A 15300-nucleotide genomic window follows, 5' to 3' on the forward strand; every position below is an offset into this window, starting at 1 on the left:
CATTTCCATTCAGAAGTCTAGTCATAATGGGAGTCCTTTACAAACTTCCATCACTTTTTGGACTATGAGTCCCAGATTCCTGCAGCTACCTATTATTTCAGGTAAGTCGGGCTGAGGACTAGTACTAGTCTGTGGCTTTGGAAGGACCTGGCCGCCAGGACAGATGAGCAGGAAGCAGGAAGTAGTAGCGAGCGGAGCTCCAACTCCTGTTAGCATACTCCTATTAGGTTCTAATGCCGCTGCTGATCTCACAGGACGTGGCGCTTTGCTTCCCACTCCCCTCCTGCTGCTGCTAGGTTCTAAGCTAGGATCTAGGCTCTATTAGGTTCTAAGCCATTCCCTAATAGGCACAGCTCCTATTAGGTTCTAAGCCACTGCTAATCTAACAGGAGGCAGAGCTTCAATTGCACCTTACCTCCTGCTTCTGCTCACCACAAGTCCCCCCCCCCCGGTCCTTTGGAGAATGGTCTCCAACTAAACCGTTCCCTGGTGTTAAAAAGATTGGGCTGAGCTAATGCATTCTGGCCATTATAGCCTAAAGAGGTAATATGTCTCCCATGCATTGACTGGTCATCTTCAGGAAGGCAGCAGTGTGCACTTTCCAGGGATGGGGACTTGAGTCGTGAGACTCACTGTTAAGTCAGACTTAAGTCACAGACTCGACTCTGGGTTCCCCCTCCCATGAGGTGGACTTAGCTACCAATTGAGAACCCATCACCTCTCCCTTTTTTTTCTGGAGGAAAAAGCACTTGCTTTAAATAGGGACTCAGACTTGGGGCTTGGTAGCAAAGACTTGAACTCAGACTTGGGACTCCAACCCAAGGACTTGCCAACTTCCCTGCCTTTTTAACCCACAGCCTTGTGCAAAGTTTTGCTTGCCAAGGTGAACCACTTCATTGGCCATGTATGATAGCCAGTGGAGTAGTAAGGCTAGAAATCACACACACGCCCCGAATAGTATATTGTTGCAAGCTATCTATATTGTAATGAAAAATGATTCGGTCTTGTACAGACAATTAAGAGTCATTAGCTTTACAAAAGACCCACTTCTCCTTTCTTGATATGTACTGATGCCTGGCCTGCATTTTTGAACTCTTCAGGGGGTGTGGGGATGGCTGACAATGGAGACTCCTAAGATGTGTCCATATTCATTTACCACTGTATATTACTGATGGTAAACTCTATTTATTTTGTTGCCTTTCACGAACTGCACATGCATGTCTAAGGAGGAAATTTTCCAGCATCAGGAAGGATTTACACCATGTGGCTGGTGGCCAACTTGTCCTGAAGATGTCTTCTGCTACAACTCCCCTTCTTCATGGTGTGATCTCTTGTGGATCCACTATTCCAACAGAATCACACTTTCATTGAACAAGTCTGTAACACCTTCTTTCTCACAACCTCCATAGTGCAGGTCTTGGAAAGCAGAACTTAAGCCTGTGGTCAGAACACACCATGTTCCAGCTAAGATGGCAGTACAGTCGTGCCCTGCTTAACGACTGCCCCGCATTACGACAAATCTGCTTTATGACAATGTTTTTGCAATCGCAATTGTGATCGCAAAATGATGGTCTAAATGGGGGAATTTCGCTTAGTGATGATCGGTTCCCTGCTTTGGGAACCGATTTTCGCTTTACGAGGATCCAAAACAGCTGATTGTTGGGTTTTCAAAATGGCCACCGGCTGCTTAAAATGGTTCCCCACTGTGCTTAGGGACAGATTCCTCACTATACAGGCACCGAAAATGGCCGCCATATGGAGGATCTTCGCTGGACGGTGAGTTTTTAGCCCATTGGAACGCATTGAACGGTTTTCAATGCGTTTCAATGGGCTTTTTAATTTTGCTTTACAACATTTTCGCTTAACAGCGATTTTCCTGGAAAGGATTATCGTTGTTAAGCGAGGCACCACTGTAGATATTGTGAATAACTTTTTCCTGTGTCGAGTCTCTGCATGCTCATTCTGCTCAGGTGATCTTGACTGGATTGGATTTCTGCCTAGTCTTCAAAGACAGTTGCCAAGCAGATAGCTTCAATGTGACCTAATCTTCAAAAGAATGGGGGGTGTATTTTTACGTGTGCATGTTAAGCACCGTTTTGTGGGGTTCAGGGGCATTAGAGATTATACGTATTCTTTCAACATGAGAAAGATAGGCATCCATATACAGTATCTGGCAGGATCTCAAGACTCAGCTCTACAGCTCTTTCACAGACTTGGTGAATTACCGAAGACCGGCAGCTATGGCCAAGGCACACTGCATCACCACTACTAGCAGATCAGTAGGCCATCTCAACTGAAAGCATACAATGCCAAGACAGTACATGATCCTTCATACTAAACAATAGTAATAAATAATAGTAATTGTTGGTATAGTAACTTGCATGTGATGGGTCTTCAGTGCAGATGTCGCTCTTTTTTGTTCTTTTCAGATTATCACTGCATGAGAGTACAGTAACGTTATTGAGTGGCATACCAAATCAACATTCTACAAGGTAATTTTAAAAATTGCAGTAAATAGCATAATAACCTCTTGTGCTCACTTCCATTCACACTTGCTAAAAAAGGCATGACAATTGCTTTGTTGAACTGAGGGAAAAAGGAGTTGACCTCTGGGATTTCCCCTTGTGTGGTGTCATTTTGTGAATGGTAGTGAGAACAGGAGAGTAACTAGCAGGCCATCTTAACTGCTGCCTTTGGTGTTGTCAACATTCAGGCTGCCCTTTGCTATCTAAAGCTTGGCATCTTTTTCCTGGTGGCAACATGAGCACAATATTATATAGGAATATTGGGCTATTTCCTGGCATTTCGAATCATAGATACAAAAAGGCATGGATTTGACTACAAGCACTTTCTTGATTAGCACTTCAGACAAAGAAAAGAAAAATGTTTTAAAATTTAATCTCAGTGATGTAGTGGTCTAGGAGAATTTTAAAAAATTCCCCTGCCCCTCTGCCCAGGAAGTTTGCCTATATCCTGAAGTGGTTTTCTTATTAAACCACTTCATGACAGAGGAAACTGATAGCAGAAGGAGCTTTGGCAGATTCACTTCTTGATCTGTTTCTAGTGATCACATGCACTGGAAATGGACCAAACTAGAGTGAACCTACCAGCATCAAAAAAGTAGAAGCCCCTGATCAGCTCAGAAAGGTGCTCTGGAGATGGATTGGTTTGCTCTACCAATTATGTCATCTGATTGCCAGAAAAAAGAATGAACCAATCCATCCACACAGTCTATCAAACAGTGGGATAAATTCCAGTCTGATTAAGCCCTCAGTTTACGAAACTTAATACAGTACTACCAGTTCATTAGTGTGTGTGGATGAATACTCACATTTTTCTTGTATGGTCTTTGAATAGCTAGAACTGAATTAGCGTGCTTGCATCTATCTTTCTCTCCTCCTGCTTTCTTTTTCTTTCACTTTTGTTTCACATCCCATTGCCTGTTTACCTTTGTGCTATGCTAGAACAGTGCCCGTGAGCAGAAATTAAATCCTCCTGCATATCTCATCTCCATAATCAATAATCTTGCATAACCTTCTGCATCATAGGCATTTGCATTTCCCCACTTGCAGGCATAGGGTTTTAAATGGAAACCCAGAAACATGCCCTTAATTTTGCAGATCTGAACAAGGATTGTGTTAGAATATCACCAGAAGGGCACAGAACAGGGTAGATACCTGTCTATGCACCACTCATTCAAGAATGGAATGGGGAAGAGGGCCATTACACATCTCTGTTGTTGTTGTTGTTTAGTCATTAAGTCATGTCTGACTCTTCGTGACCTCATGGACCAGAGGACGCCAGACCCTCCTGTCTTCCACTGCCTCCTGGAGTTTGGTCAAATTCGTGTTGGTAGCTTTGATGACACTGTCCAACAACCTCATCCTCTGTTGTCCCCTTCTCCTCTTGCTTTCACACTTTCCCAACATCAGGGTCTTTTCCAGGGAGTCTTCTCTTCTCATGAGATGGCCAAAGTATTGGAGCCTCAGCTTCAGGATCTGTCCTTCCAGTGAGCACTCAGGGTTGATTTCCTTCAGAATTCATAGGTTTGTTCTCTTCGAAGTCCAGGGGAATCTCAAGAGTCTCCTCCAGCAACACAATTCAAAAGCATCAATTCTTCAGCGGTCAGCTTCCTTTATGGTCCAGCTGTCACTTCCATACATTGCTGTTGGAAAAACCATAGTTTTGACTACGCGGACCTTTGTCGGGAAGGTGATGTCTCTGCTTTTTAAGATGTCAAGGTTTGTCATCGCTTTCCTCCCGAGAAGCAGGCATCTTTTAATTTTGTGGCTGCTGTCACCATGTACAGTGATCATGGAGCCCAAGAAAGTAAAGTCTGTCACTGCCTCCATATCTTCCCCTTCTATTTGCCAGGACGTGATGGGACCAGTGGCCATGATCTTAGTTTTTCTAATGTTGAGCTTCAGACCATTTTTTGTGATCTCCTCTTTCACCCTCATTAAGAGTTTCTTTAATTCCTCCTCAGTTTCTGCCATCAGAGTGGTATCATCTGCATAACTGGTCGACTAGACCAGATGGGCGGGAAATAAATAAATAAATAAATAAATAAATAAATAAATAAATAAATAAATAAATAAATAAATAAATAAATAAATAAATAGCTGAAGTTTCTGATATTTCTTCCGGCAATCTTAATTCCAGTTTGGGATTCATCCAGTCCTGCCTTTTGCATGATGTATTCTGCATGTAAGTTAAATAAGCAGGGAGATGATATACAGCCTTGTCATACTCCTTTCCCAATTTTGAACCAATCAGTTATTCCATATCCAGTTCTGTTGCTTCCTGTCCCACATATAGATCTCTCAGGAGATAGATAAGGTGGTCAGGCACTCCCATTTCTTTAAGGACTTGCCATAGTTTGCTGTGGTCCACACAGTCAAAGGCATTTGCATAGTCAATGAAGCAGAAGTAGATGTTTTTCTGGAACTCTCTGGCTTTCTCCATAATCCAGCGCATGTTAGCAATTTGGTCTCTACATCCTCTGCCCCTTCAAAATCCAGCTTGTACTTCTGGGAGTTTTTGGTCCACATACTGCTGAAGCCTACCCTGTAGGATTTTGAGCATAACCTTGCTAGTGCGCGATGCTACACATCTCTACTACTGAATATCAGTGGATCTCAATAACAAATAACAGCAGCAGCAGAAGCAGTACTAAGAATAATAATCACAAAGAATCCCACAATAGGAAGTTACATAATGGTTGAATCCTGTTGTTTAACATTAAGCTAAATTGTAACTTTTCCTATCACAATTTGTAGATGGTGCATGCATGCTGGCTTAGTGCATGCATGCACATGCCCCGAGAATTGTGATGGTAACACTTTGTTTAATACCCAGGAATGGCTGTGATTTGGCTAACACTAAACCACAAGATTTCAGCCAATGTGTCTGTGTGTTGCAGTTAAAAAATGTGCAGGACATTATAAGGAAAAGAGCAAAGAAGTCCAGTTCTACGAGGGGAATTCCATTCATATAGGGTTGACTGAAGCCCTCTCTTGTTGCAGTGTAAGGTAGAGTAGTGCAACATCTGGTACAATGGCAGGTCTCCTTCTCCAATTTGTCAGTATCTACAGCCAGTCCCCACTACCACCACCAAAATTACTACCACACTGAAAAAAGGCAAAGAAATACTAGAGAAAGTGGTCACATTTTTTAAAAATTGCACAATGGGAAGACTGCACCTAGTTTTCAAACCAAACTGTGCTTCTAGGAGTGCCTGAAAGTATGCACCCTCTTTATCTGCCTAAGTTAAAACCTGATAGTGACAAAATTTGGGTTTTATGATGGTAAATTCAATGGACTGCAGCCCATGGACTACAAGTAGCCCACCATGGTGTATTGTAACCTGTATCACCAGTGGAGTTTTATTTATTTTGGTTAGTTTGACTTATTGCCAAGCACGAACTTTTACTCTGGATTTCATTTTTTACTATAACAAGAATTCTTGGGATTTACAAGAATTTTAAAAAATGACAACAAACAAAAATCACCATGATTCACACTATATCTCTTCATTGCCTAGCACAGTGAACCACCGGGTTATTCCTGATTTGCCAGATTAGACAATAGCAAGGACCCTTATGTAACTGCAATCAATAAATAATTAGAAGAGCCCTTGCTTCACATTGCCTCCTCTTAAAGTATTGTAGCAAGGATCCTCCCCCCTTTTCTCAATATTCTTTGGATGGATGCCTTGATGCTATTTCTGTGAATTTGCGTACTACAGCATGAATACCTCTGGGAACAATGTTCATGCTTCAGTAGTCCAGTACCCTACTTGCAAGATCTAAAATTAGAATCTGGTTTCTCCTAACATATGTGAACATCTGAAGAGCATGCAGTCATGTTACTCTCTAGTGCTTGAGCCAAACACCAGACTTTTGTTTAGCATATTACATTTATCAGATTTCCATAACATCATGAGTCATAGGCTCAGCCACGTTCTGAGCCACAGCATATGTTGTTGTTATGTGCCGTCAAGTCAAAATAAAACGTATAGCAACCCTGACAAGGTATCAAGGTAAGTATGATACTTAAGGAGTGGCTTTACCACTTCCATTCTCCCAATGAGTTTCAGTGGCCGAGTGGAGAATCAAACCCTGTTCTCCAGAGTCCTGTTCCATCCACTACACCACACTGGGTACACTTCTCCTAAAATTCTGCTGTCTCATTTGCTGCATAAGGCCCTTAACTCTAATGCAGGTATACCCTTTGGGGTATTTTCTGACTACATGGAAATTCCCCTGCACTGAGGATTAATAAAAAGGTTAGGCATAGGGGTGGGATTAGGGTTAGGAGGTATTACCTGAACCCATTGAGAGTTCCAATGGTGCTCCTGAATGGGGCCAACCTACTGAATACCAGAATACAGTATGCCACTTCTGTTGTTCAGCATTATGACTCAGTAAAAAGCTACCTTTGTCCCAGCAAATGTAACCATGTTACATTTGCTGGGACAAAAAATTATCCCAGTGGAATAGAGTGATAGTTTTGCTGGGAAAATTTGTCATAATTGTGGGTTTGGGGGTTTGTTTGTTTGTTTGTTTGTTTGTTTGTTAAGCATCCAGAGTAGACCTTTGGTCTAGATGGGCGGGATAGAAAACCAATAAACAAACAAACAAACAAACAAACAAACAAATAAATAAATATGTTTTGCCCCGAACAATCAAAATCAGTACATGGAAAGCAGCATGTGTCAAGAAGTTTAAACTGGGTAACATTGGTGCTAAGAGATGCAAACAGTATGAAATACGTGCTTTGCAGGTTGACATCTGTGTGAACTCTGCCACAAAATTTGACCGTGGAGAACTGAAACCTCTCCCAGCCTGGATTAGAGTTACATATGCCTTGGTCCTGTTATACCCTTTTCTGTATGCTTGAAATAATTAACAATATGGATAGATGTACAGTATAGTGGTCAGATCCATGCCAGCCTCACTGTGAAGCAACAGACAGCTCTCATTTTCAGTATTAGTTTTTATTCTGGACAAAGGCTGGCACCAGTTAAGACGAGAACAATATATGTTCCAGACAGGAAATATCTGGCCCCCAAGATGTTGTTAGATGGCAAGTTTCTGCTCCTCAAGCTTCTTTTGCTGCTAGTGAGGGAGTGAGCAGCACATGAAAATAAGTGTAGAGAAAACCCAGCCAGCTACTCACTACCACAGTTAACTTAGGAGCAAGCAGGATATTTTAATTGACTCCACTATGCTATACTCTATGTAGAAAAACCAGAAAAGGATTGCTATAAGTCAGAATTTACTTGGCAGCACATAATTAAATCCATTAATTAACTCTTATTCTTGGTAAGTCATTGAAAATGTATACTGTCTTACCAATGAATATTCCTTACAGCAGTGGTGGGCAACCTCCACAGGTTCAGCAGTGGTGTCTGTCCATTTCTACATCATAGTGTACTCCACTCAAGAGGGGTGTACAGGGCTTAGAGTTGACCGTCAAGACCTGGCAAAATTGCTTCCCATGCCCCTTAAGGGAGCACAGGGGGATTTTTTCAGCCTTTTATTTTAATGATGATGATGATGATGATGATGATGATGATGATGATGATGATGATGATGATGATGATGATGATGATGATAATAATAATAATAATAATAATAATAATAATAATAATAATAATAATAATAATAAAACAACCAAATTTAAGGCATAGATAAAAGACATATGAGAAAGGTCCAAAACAATGGAGACAGTTGCAAAGATAGATAGTCTGGAAAAACTGTTAGATTGTTTACTTATGTGATTTCCCTTTTAACATAACTAAGTACAGTGGTGCCTTGCTTAACGAGCACACCGTATAACGACGAAATCGCATAGTGATTGCATACTGATGGCCGTATGGGCGAAACTCGCATAGCAAAGATCAGTAAGTGTTTCGCTTACCGATCTTCGCTTTGCGACGCCCGGCGATCAGCTGTTCCGTGGCTCCAAAATGGCCGCTGGAAGCCCCGAAATGGCCGCCCGCAGCATTTTCACACCCTCCCCTCGCTTACCGAGGGCGCGAAAATGGCTGCCGGCTATGGGAAAACTTCGCTGAATGGTGAGTTTTGGAGCCTATTGGAACTAAGTTTAATGTGTTCCAATGGCTTTCCCCGTTCCGTACAGCAATGTTTTCACTATGCAAGGCACCACTGTACGGTAAGTGAATGTAAGAATACTCTTTTGCTCTCTGTAATTTTACCCCTACTCCCCACCCCTATTCCTTCCTTCCTTCCTTATTCCCTTGTACCCACACCCCAACCCTTACCCTTACTGAAAATGAATAAAACTTTTATTTTAAAAAAAGTAATGATGGCTATGGAGGTGAGGAGATTCTGAGAATTAAGTCAAGCAGAAATCAGTGGGGTGCTTTGGATTCAGCACAATTAACTCTTTCCTGAAAGCAGAACTCCATGCCTCTTCACACGCTTGTATATCAGCCCCCAGATGTTTAATTTCCTTGACTATTTACTGTACTCCCCTATGCAAAACTGTGTATTGACTGACAGACTTATCATTAGCTGACTACTTTACCTTTGGCAGGATATAATATCATAAACACTAAAAGAGAAAGTATGAGGGATTACTGTGTTTCCTCTTTATGCTTTCAAAGTAAATTATGATGTGGCAAATTCGATTTTTCCTTTCTGTTAAGACACATGCAGTTGATAGGTAGAAGGAAGGATGATCTTCTTACAGGGATGGGTGTGATTTGCTCTTCATGTATTGACATTTCCCTGATTTGTGATGATTCTTATCTCATTGGAAAAGTGACTGCAAATATTTTACCCATCTTATTCCCATTATTTGATTTCCCTTGACGTTTTCTGGAAACTGGAGATTGCTACTCTTCTTTCATCAAGAAAGACAGAAAGGGGCTGATTGTCTCATCTTAAAGTTTTACAAAAATGTTTATAGGGAAAGTGGGAGACCACATGCTTTCCCCACCAAAAATCAAATGTTCAGTTCCTGGCATCTACAAATAGAGTTGGAAAATATATTATTTCCAATCCTGCACTTGCCAGTCAAGATAGACCAACATGATGTAGCTCCATTATTATAGTTTTCATTACCATGCTGCTTGTGTGGGACACTAATTGGTGACACAAATATGCAACTTTTGCATCTGGAGCAGAAAATCAGATATTTGCGGCATACCTAATTATTACTGAAGGGACTGCATTACATTAATCAAGAGTGGCAAGGCCATTAAGAATATACAAAGTTCTGAATGTTCCAGGTGCTGGAGGTTTGCCCACCCTGTATTCTAGTGCCTTCTAGTCATAACCTCTTCCAGTGGTAAACAACACAGTGACTTAAGTCAAATTGTAACTTTTGGTTCATCATTCATCAGTAAACAAATCATTCCTGCTATGACTGTTGGAGGCACACACACACATGTTGGCTTGGTGCATGTACACAAGTCCGAGAATCATGACAGAGACATTTTGCTTACTGTGGAGGAAAGGGACAAAAGTTATGATTTGGTTTATGCTAAGCAATGGAATTTCAGCCAATGTCATATTAGCTGCAAATCTTATCAGTCACCTTCTCTGGATCCAGAAGTTATTTCACTTGCATGGACACTTTTGGGACAATCTAAGGAACATTTGGCCTACCAGATGTTTGGGCTTCAACTTCCATAATTCCTTACATTGGCTATGTTGTGCAGGGCTACTGGAAATTAAAATCCAAAGCATCGACAGCTAAAGATACCCCTTAAAGCAGTGGCCCCCAACCTTTTCCAACCTGCAGACTGGTTGGGGGTGTGGGGTCAATGTACGAGAGGGCAGGGCACATGAATGATGGTGCAGGGTGCACTCACGGGGGTGGGGCATGCATGCACGGATGGCACGAGGTGCACTCACGGCAGTGTGTGCTCACACATATGTGCGGATGGCACAGGGTGCACTTGCAGGGGCCAGGGCGCGCTCGTAGGAGCAGGGCACCTGTGCATGTGGACAGGCAGGCTGTGCGTGCACGGGGATGTGTGTCTTTCATCACCTTGGAGACTTTGGAGCAATTTAAAAGGGCAAAGTACAATGAAATCATAACAGAGCAACAGGGGATGCAACAGTACAAACCACTGTGACAGTTTTTTTTTTAAAAAAAAAATCAATACCAGCCAGATACTCAGCAGAACAGGATGTTTGTCTTCTGGCTGAAAGTGAGACATCATAAGAACATAGGAATGGTCTACTTAGCTCATCTTTCTGGAATAGAATGTAGTAGCCAATTAGATTCTTACAGTGAGTCCCAAAAAGGCATAATAGCAGTTGTACCTTCCCACTCCTGTTCCCCAGCAATTGGTCTTTTGAGTCATATTGCTTCTGATGCTGGAAGTAATAAGCCATCATGACTAGCAGCCAACAGTTTATACCTACCGTCTACAAATTCATCTACAGTACATTTGTTTAAAGCTATCCACAGTGGTGGGCATAACTATGTCTTATGTTATTTGACGGCACTGTCTCATTTTCCAAATACCTTGGTATGACTATATAGAAGAGGTAATTGTATGTCCCTCCAGCCCAGTATTGTCCACTCTGGATGGTATCAGATTGGAAGGCAAGTGTGTACATGTTTGGAAAAATGCTCACAAAAATCATGGATACTGACATCTGTCTATCCATCTAGATATCTGCCTTAATGATTTAGGAAGAAAATCAACGCATGGGATAGTCAAATGGTTATTAACCTGCCAAGGATATTAACCTGCTAAATTTTTTGTTTGTTAAGTCAGGGTGTTTTCACAGGACAAAACATCTTTGTGAGGAATCTGAAGTCCCACAAAATTACCTCCAGCATGATAGCAAGACAAGGGAGTCAATTTTCCATATCAAAATCTCTGCAATTTGTGCAATATTCTTTTGTGCAAAACTAGTGTCGCCTCCCCTAGAGAAATAAAGTGCCTCCATAGGATGAGCACTGAAGGAATGGTTCACAGCCAAAGGAGAGACAGATAACCTATCTGATGCTTTTAGTTCTTAAAATGTCCATGTGATGAAGCTTCAGTCATCTTATTTTGTGCAACTGTGGGAACATCATCCTGGCCAATGCATGATCCCTCATTTATAGTTCCAGGAAAATATTCACTGGCAAGGAGGAAATTGTGTGGGACATCATCCTTGCCTACAAGGGTGAGATAATTTAGGACTTACAACCTTAAGTCTACAGCGCTTGTCTGCTCAAGCTTTGAAGGGTTAAGAGAGATATATTTTTGTAGTGGTAGCAAAGGAGGCAGAGCATAGTAAGACAGGAACCGAGAATTAGCCAATTGGCTACTAACTCGTAGGAACTGCTCCTTGCTCCAGATGAGTGAGGAAAATGGGAGATTTCATGGCTGGAGCCTTCATTAGCTCGATGACACTGTTAATTACTAATTTTATTGCTATGCAAAAGGAATAAATCCACGAGTGGGTTCTGAGAGGTGGATGAGCCACTTTCTTTTTTGTTTCAGCAGGGAGATACTTAGACTGTGCTATTTCCCTCCTTTGTCATCTGTGCCCTTTTGCTGTAATTTAAACTAATAATTAAGACAAGAAGGCTGTTGTCATGCTCTCTGCATGCAGCCAACTAATAGATCCCTTTGACCTTATTAACTTGTGTTATTTGCCTCTGATGCAAAGTATTAAACTTTGGAAAAGATATTTCATCAAGGTTCAAGGAGGAACTAAGGTTCAAACGGGACCTTGATAGTTTTCTTGTTGCTGCTGTTGGATCATCCTTAGAAGTTACCCTGCCATCTTCAGACCAATAAATAGATCAATCACTGTGTCTCTAAGGAAGGATACTATACATTAAAATCTCTCCTCTCAGATAAGTTACCTAACAAATGGTTGCCCTTCTTAATCAGGGAACACGTGCAATTGATAGGGATACAGAAGGTTACCCAAGTTTTCTTACCGAGGCACAAATGTGAATTGATAAACCCATGCAGAGAAGCTATCTTCACAGCCATGATGGGTACTCCCTCCCCCTTTTTAAAAAAAAAATGTCAAGGGCTGCATTTCTTTAGGGGAAATTTCTCTGTGGTTCATTCATTCTCTGTGGCTAATGGAGCTGAAGCCAGAAGTGAGTGTTGCCACAGCTGACAGTAGGCAGTTCACTTTCTTTTTGCCACCTCTCTTGACGAAAAAAAGGAAACAGAAATAATAGACTATATCTGGTGAAATGAAACAGGGAAGTGAAATTGGGAGTGGAGTTAACAAAACCCTCCAGAGCTGCATTTTGAGTGGCACAGTGATCTAAAGGAAGCTCCACTGTGATAGTCAGCAGAATGTTGTTTTTTGTTCAATATTTACTAAAGATGAGATGAAATAACTCAAGAACACTAAGCAGACCTGTGTAATAGTATTTTATTTTATTTTTTTCCAACTCTCAGAATCCCTCAGCAATGTCTACAACTCTGAAAATACCTAATGGGTCCAACAACTGCAAGAATCCTGCCCAGAACACATACATTGTTGTGGATGTGCTGAAAGCTAGAAATTGCTGTTGAAGATTCATTTATGAGAAATATGTTTACCATACTTTTCTCCTTAAAAGGACCCAAGGCGGATGTCGTGCACCCCCAGTTTGTTTTCCCTCAAACCCACGTCCACCTTTGGACATGATTTGCTTATTTCTCTTTTCACCAACGGCCCCCTTGTCTCACCCTTGTCTATGTAGCATAGACATGTGTCGTCAAATATAACTGATTATTTATTATTTAGTTGTGGAATCACATAAGTAGGTTCATAGATGTTTTATTACATATTTATTATGTTTTATTATTAAACTTGGATATTAAAGACATTTCTTTATGTGTATTATTTATTTATTTATTTGTTTATTATTTATTTATTTATTTATTTATTTATTTATTTATTTATTTATTTATTTATTTATTTGATTTATATCCCACCCACCTGGTATATTCTACCACTCTGGGCGGCTACCAACAGACATATACTCATTAAAAAATACAAAGCAATTAACATAATCAATAATAAAAAAAGGGCAAAATATAATAAAAGATAGATAGCAATGGAAAAAGAGTTAAGTGCTGGCAGGAGGGAAGGCCTGGATGTACATCCACATTTTTAGTTGGGTTTTAAATGTACCCAGCATAGGGTCCTCACAAATCTCCGGAGGGAGATTGTTCCAGAGGCAAGGAGCCACCACCAAGAAGGCCCAGTTTCGTGTCTTTTCCTTCCAGACCTCTCTCAGCGTCCGGCTCCTCAGCCTCACCTCCTGGCTCGTGCGAGTGATCCGGGTAGATCTTGGTGGGAGCAGGCGTTCTGCCAAGTATCAAGGTCCCAAACTGTTTAGGGCCTTATAGGTAAGCATTAGAACTTTGAAGTCAATGGGCAACCAGTGCAGCATGGCCAGAATAGGAGAAATGTGCTGGTGTTTTCTCACTCCAGTAAGGAGACTGGCTCTTGCATTCTGCACCACTTGAAGTTTCCGCATCAACCTCAAAGGCAGCTCCATGTAGAGTGTGTTACAGTGGTCTAATCTTGAGATTACAAGCGCATGAACCAAGGTAGTGAGCACCCCCGTGTCAAGGTAGGGCCGTAGCCGGGCTATCCGCCAAAGGTGGAAAAAGGCGGTGTGGACTACTGATGCCACCTGTGTTTCCATGGTGAGCGTCAAGTCCAAATGCACACCCAAGCTGCGGACCCCACTCTTCGCAGCCAGGGTCACCCCCCCAAACGAGAGAGAGTCACCCAGGCCACCAGCTATGGGGGGCCCCACCCTCAGAACTTCCGTCTTGTCTGGGTTCAGCCTCAGCCCATTTTCCTGCATCCATTGCAGTATGGTCCCCAGGCAGTGCTGAAGGGACAGGACGGCATCACCTGCAGTTGGTGAAAAGGAGATGTAGAGCTGGGTGTCATCTTCACATCAATCACTGGAATAAGATCTGATGACTGTCTGTCTATTCTATTATACTTCTATCCTTTACCTATTCTTTAACATATCAACCAACTACACCAACTTTCCAATCTCTCCCCTAAACCTTCAAAACCTCCTCTCTCCTTTTCTCTCAGTCTCCAACTCCCATTTCTAAATATAACTTTGACTCCGCTCTCCTGTCCTCTCATAGGCTCCAGCTCTAGAGATCCACGTGACGGACAGGTGGGACATGGGCATTCTGCCACAGCAGATTCCATCAATAAAAAAATTTAAAGGCTAAAAAAAATAAGTATTTTATTGAAGTATTATAAGTATTATATTTTAAAAGAATTAAACAAGTATTATATTAATAATGGTAAATGAAGTCAATACAGAAAACACTTTTAAAAGCAACAAAGCACAACAATCCATTTTTTAAAAATAAAAAAAACATCTCAGACACCCGGCAGAGAGGGAAAGCCTATCTGAACAAAAAGGTCTCCTGATGAGAAGGTAACTTCTAAATTTGATTCAGCAGCAGCAACAAGAAAACTATTAAGGCTCCTGTTTGCTTTTGAGTATTCTGATAAATTAAACTGCAAGCTGCTCAGGGCTCCTGAACATCCCTTCACCGCCAAAGCAAAATTAGCATTGCTCTGGGCTGTGAACCTGAACCTGTCAGTGTGAATACATGGCCATGGACCGATCAACATAGCAGGTGGCATCTGACCTCTTTGAAGAAGAGCAGTTGTCTCAGCAACATACTGGAAATGTCTGAAGCCTTAGAAAAGCTGGACTTGTTACTCTTTGAGAAGATGTCTATGTAACTGCCTGATTCTGCACCCACTAGCTCCTGCAGTGTAGGGACAGTAAGGACTACAGCCAACAGAAAACCACTTTCTT

At 41.6% G+C, this 15300-nt stretch overlaps 1 long non-coding RNA gene across 1 annotated transcript in view; it reads left to right on the plus strand.

The window, feature by feature from the left end:
* Window positions 1–13317, plus strand: part of LOC144588611 (uncharacterized) — a 34991-nt gene extending 21674 nt beyond the window's left edge. Inside the window, exon 2 of the long non-coding RNA XR_013544233.1 lies at window positions 12905–13317. This is a non-coding gene — a long non-coding RNA (uncharacterized LOC144588611). The remainder of the gene's footprint in view (window positions 1–12904) is intronic.
* The last annotated feature ends 1983 nt before the right edge of the window (window positions 13318–15300 follow it).

This window comes from Pogona vitticeps, chromosome 4 (assembly GCF_051106095.1).
Source record: "Pogona vitticeps strain Pit_001003342236 chromosome 4, PviZW2.1, whole genome shotgun sequence".
Taxonomy (NCBI): domain Eukaryota; kingdom Metazoa; phylum Chordata; class Lepidosauria; order Squamata; family Agamidae; genus Pogona; species Pogona vitticeps.